We start from the raw sequence: 6000 nt of genomic DNA on the forward strand, positions 1-6000 counted from the left end.
GTTACCCTTCACCATTTACCAATTTAAGAACTTCACCTTGCTCCACACTCATCTGGAGCACACTGTCCACAGTGAGAATTGTCATTGCCATTAACACACAATCCCTCTTTGTCATCATAAGTCAGTAGTCGACTGAGATCTGGGATTTCATGGAAAGAAAATAAACACAAAACATACTACTGTTCTTAACACTGCTATTCTATTCACTGAGATTTAAGGGTAAGCTTGCACTACTTACTTTGCCTCATCTCTTACTTTGACAATGCAACTTCCTCAGAGTAAGCAGATGTAAGATAAGCGTAGCGCTACCCCTGTAACTGGTAAAACAATAGATAAAACTGTCATCTACCTCAATACTACTACATGGGCACAGCGTTTCCTGCAGCAGACAATTTCTCAGCGTCTCAATCACATTGTACCTTTAAGTGGGTATCTCAAATTCTCATCTTTTTCCTATTTCCCCTCAATGTCTCCTGTACTGACCAAGAATTCTAAACATTTAGGAAACACTACACCTCACAGACGTAGTTATAACGCTCAGTAGCTTTGTGAAGTTCCAATTTTAAGACAGGCAATTCTCACTATACCTTGAGTTCAGTGTTTTCACACAACATTTGTGATAACTTAAATCTAAAAGCGATATCATAATAAGTCACAAATTGAAGATTGATTAAGAACATGTGAAACAACAACACTCACTTACTAGTAGAGAAAAACAAGTAATCGTAACTACACTCCTGGAAATGGAAAAAAGAACACATTGACACCGGTATGTCAGACCCACCATACTTGCTGCGGACACTTCGAGAGGGCTGCACAAGCAATGATCACACGCACGGCACAGCGGACACACCAGGAACCGCGGTGTTGGCCGTCGAATGGCGCTAGCTGCGCAGCATTTGTGCACCGCCGCCGTCAGTGTCAGCCAGTTTGCCGTGGCATACGGTGCTCCATCGCAGTCTTTAACACTGGTAGCATGCCGCGACAGCGTGGACGTGAACCGTATATGCGGTTGACGGACTTTGAGCGAGGGCGTATAGTGGGCATGCGGGAGGCCGGGTGGACGTACCGCCGAATTGCTCAACACGTGGGGCGTGAGGTCTCCACAGTACATCGATGTTGTCGCCAGTGGTCGGCGGAAGGTGCACGTGCCCGTCGACCTGGGACCGGACCGCAGCGACGCACAGATGCACGCCAAGACCGTAGGATCCTACTCAGTGCCGTAGGGGACCGCACCGCCACTTCCCAGCAAATTAGGGACACTGTTGCTCCTGGAGTATCGGCGAGGACCATTCGGAACCGTCTCCATGAAGCTGGGCTACGGTCCCGCACACCGTTAGGCCGTCTTCCGCTCACGCCCCAACATCGTGCAGCCCGCCTCCAGTGGTGTCGCGACAGGCGTGAATGGAGGGACGAATGGAGACGTGTCGTCTTCAGCGATGAGAGTCGCTTCTGCCTTGGTGCCAATGATGGTCGTATGCTTGTTTGGCGCCGTGCAGGTGAGCGCCACAATCAGGACTGCATACGACCGAGGCACACAGGGCCAACACCCGGCATCATGGTGTGGGGAGCGATCTCCTACACTGGCCGTACACCTCTGGTGATCATCGAGGGGACACTGAATAGTGCACGGTACATCCAAACCGTCATTGAACCCATCGTTCTACCATTCCTAGACCGGCAAGGGAACTTCCTGTTCCAACAGGACAATGCACGTCCGCATGTATCCCGTGCCACCCAACGTGCTCTAGAAGGTGTAAGTCAACTACCCTGGCCAGCAAGATCTCCGGATCTGTCCCCCATTGAGCATGTTTGGGACTGGATGAAGCGTCGTCTCACGCGGTCTGTACGTACAGCACGAACGCTGGTCCAACTGAGGCGCCAGGTGGAAATGGCATGGCAAGCCGTTCCACAGGACTACATCCAGCATCTCTACGATCGTCTCCATGGGAGAATAGCAGCCTGCATTGCTGCGAAAGGTGGATATACACTATACTAGTGCCGACATTGTGCATGCTCTGTAACCTGTGTCTATGTGCCTGTGGTTCTGTCAGTGTGATCATGTGATGTATCTGACCCCAGGAATGTGTCAATAAAGTTTCCCCTTCCTGGGACAATGAATTCACGGTGTTCTTATTTCAATTTCCAGGAGTGTATGTACCAACCATTTGTAGTCAAACGTCTCATCAGCCTCATTCCAATGGTGGAGGTCAACATAGAAATCATACCTAATGTACATTTTCTATTTATTCTACAAAGACTTTTGTATCCTAAATGTTGTGCATGGTGTAAGGTCTTTTTAATCGGATGGTCTCTAGGTCATTCATACTTTAGAGGATACGTTTTCTTGGACCGCAGGTGTGCTCGCTTTTTGTCAAGTCTTCGAAGAAAGCAGATGGAAATTCACTTGACACCTTCCTAAGAGAGAGTCTCCATTCCTTCCAAGCTAATTATGTGAGTGTAGATCAGATGTGGCTCAAATTCAAAGATACAGTATCGGCAGCCATAAATAGATTCATAGCGCATAAGTTAATAAGAGACGGGACTGATCCGCCATGGTACACAAAACGCGTCACAATACTGTTGCAGAAGCAACGAATAAAGCATGCCCAATTCAGAAGAACACAAAGTCCCCAAGACTGGCTAACTATCACGGAAGTTCGAAATTCAGTGTGGACGTCAACGCGAGATGCTCTCACCAGTTTCCACAAGAAACATTGTCTCAAAATATGGTAGATAACCCAAAGAGATTCTGGTCGAATGTAAAGAACTCCAGTGGCAAAAAACAGTCGATACCGTCACTGCACGATACTGATGGAAATGTTACCGATGATGGTGCCTCTAAAGCAGAGTTACTAAATACAGTTTTCCGTAAATCCTTCACGAAAGAAGACGAAGTAAATATTCCAGAATTCGAAAGTAGAAGAGCTGTTAGCATGAGTGACATAAAACTAGGCATCTTAGGTGTTGCGAAACAACTCAAATCACTTAAGAAAGGCAAGTCTTCCAGTCCAAACAGGTTCCTTTCAGAGTATGCAGACAAAATAGCGCCTTTCTTAGCAATTTTATGACTGGAAAGTAGTATAGGTCACACCAATATTCAAGAAAGGAAATAGGAGTAACCCACTGAATTACAGACCCATATCACTGACCTCAATTTTCAGTACGATTTTGGAATATATACTATAATCGAATATTGTGAATCACCTTGAAGAAAATGACTTATTGATACATAACTAATATGGACTCAGAAAATATCGTTCTTGTGCAACACAGCTATCTCTTTAACCCCATTAAGTAATGAGTGCTGTCGACAAGGGATCTCAGATCGATTCCACATTCATAGATTTCCAGAAGGAGGCTTTTGATAGCGTTCCTCACAAGCGACTATTAACCAAATTGCGTGCATATGGAGTATCGTCTCAGTTGTGTGACTGGATTCGTGATTTCCTGTCATAGAGGTCACAGTTTGTAGTGATAGACGGTAAATCATCGAGTAGAACAGAAGTGATATCTGGCATTGCGCAAGGTACTGTCATAGGCCCCCTGCTGTACCAGATTTACATAAATGATCTACGTGATAATCTGAGCAGCCCCCTTAGATTGTTTGCAGATAAGGCAGTAATTTACCGTCTTGTAAAATCATCAGACGATCAATTCCACTTACAAAATGATCTAGAGAGAATTCCTGAATGCGCGAGAAGTGGCAATTGGCACTAAACAAAGAAAAGTGCGAGGTCATCCACATGGATACTTAAAGAAGTCCGATAAATTTTGGGTATACGATAAATCGCACAAATCTAAGGGCTGTCAACTCGACGAAATACCTAGGAATTACAATTACGAGCAACTTAAATTGAAAAGACCACCTAGATAATATTGTGGGGAAGGAGAAACAAAGACTGTGCTTTGCTGGCAGAACACTTAGAAGGTGCGACAAACCCACTAAAGAGACAGACTATATTACACTTGTCCGTCCTCTGCTGGAATATTGCTGCGCGGTATGGGGTCCTTACCAGGTAAGATTTAGGGAGGACATCGAAAAAGTGCAAAGAAGGACAGCTCGTTTCGTGTTATCGCGCAATAGGGGTGAGAGTGTTGCTGATATGATACGCGAGTTGGGATGGCAGTCACTGAAACAAAGGAGGTATTCTTTGCTGCGACATCTATTTACGGAATTTCAATTACCAACTTTCTCTTCCGAATGCAAAAATATTTTGTTGACACCCACCTACGTAGAGAAAAACGATCATCATAATAAAACAAGAGACATCAGAACTTGAACGGAAAGATTTAGGTGTTCCTTTTTTCCACTCGCCATTCGAGAGTGGAATGGTAGATAAGTAGTATGAAAATGGTTCGATGAACCCTCTACCAGGAACTTAAGTGTGAATATGACTTTTCTCGAGACTAGAAATTTACTCTGTAGAAATCAGCATGGGTTTCGAAAAAGACGATCGTGTGAAAGAAACCAAGCTCGCGCTATTCGTCCAGGAGACTCAGAGGGCCATAGATACGGGTTCTCAGGTAGATTCCGTGTTTCTTGACTTCCGCAAGGTGTTTGATACAGTTCCCCACAGTAGTTTAATGAACAAAGTAAGAGCATATGGACTATCAGACCAATTGTGTGATTGGATTGAGGAGTTCCTAGTTAACAGAACGCAGCATGTCATTCTCAATGGAGAGAAGCCTTCCGAAGTAAGAGCGATTTCAGGTGTGCCGCACGGGAGTGTCGTAGGACCGTTGCTATTCACAATATCCATAAATGACCTTGTGGGTGACATCGGAAGTTCACTGAGGCTTTTTGCGGATGATGCTGTGGTATATCGAGAGGTTGTAACAATGTAAAATTGTACTGAAATGCAGGATGATCTGCAGCGAATTGTCGCATGGTGCAGGGAATGGCAATTGAATATCAATGTAGAAAAGTGTAATGTGCTGCGAATACATAGAAAGAAAGATCCCATATAATTTAGATTCAATATAGCAGGTCAGCAAATGGAAGCAGTAAATTCCATAAATTGTCTGGGAGTACGCATTAGGAGTGATTTAAAATGGAATGACCATACAAAGTTGATCGTCGGTAAAGCAGATGCCAGACTGAGATTCGTAGGAAGAATCCTAAGCAAATGCAATCCGAAAACAAAGGAAGTAGGTTACAGTACACTTGTTCGCCCACTGCGTGAACACTGCTCACCGGTGTTGAATCGGTACCAGATAGGTTTGCTCGAAGAGATAAAGAAGATTCAACGGAGAGCAGCACGCTTCGTTACAAAAAAAAGGATCAAATGGCTCTGAGCACTATGAGACTTAACTGCTGAGGTCATCAGTCCCCTAGAACTTAGAACTACTTAAACCTAACTAAACTTAGGACATCACGCACATCCATGAACGAGGCACGATTCGAACCTGCAACCGTAGCGGTCGCGCGGTTCCAGACTGTAGTGCCTAGAACTGCTCGGCTGCTTAGTTACAGGATCATTTAGTAATTGCGAAAGCGTTAAGGAGATGATACATAAACTCCAGTGGAAGAAACTGCAAGAGAGACGCTCAGTAGCTCGGTACGGGCTTTTGTTGAAGTTTCGAGAACATACCTTCGCGGAGGAGTCAAGCCGTATATTCCTCCCTCGTATATCTCCAGGGAGATTAGAGCCCACACAGAGGCATACAGGACAATCTTTCTTTCCAAGACCAATACGAGACTGGAATAGAAGGGAGAACCGATAGAGGTACCCAAGGTACCCTCCGCCACAAACCGTCAGGTGGCTTGCGAAGTATGGATGTAGATGTAGATGTAGAATTGCAGAGTAACCATGTAGATGTAGATTCGAATAACGAATTCAGTGTATCCAGATACTGATGGTTCCAGTATGCGAACATCGAAACATCTGATTGTCTATAAATGAAGTTCTTGTGGAGGCTGAAGATGGCATACTGAAGTTGCGAAATTGATCGTCAGATTAAAATAACTTTTCAAACTGTGCGGGTGCTAGGCGATTT

Source organism: Schistocerca gregaria, chromosome 2 (genome assembly GCF_023897955.1).
Source record: "Schistocerca gregaria isolate iqSchGreg1 chromosome 2, iqSchGreg1.2, whole genome shotgun sequence".
NCBI classification, from domain to species: domain Eukaryota; kingdom Metazoa; phylum Arthropoda; class Insecta; order Orthoptera; family Acrididae; genus Schistocerca; species Schistocerca gregaria.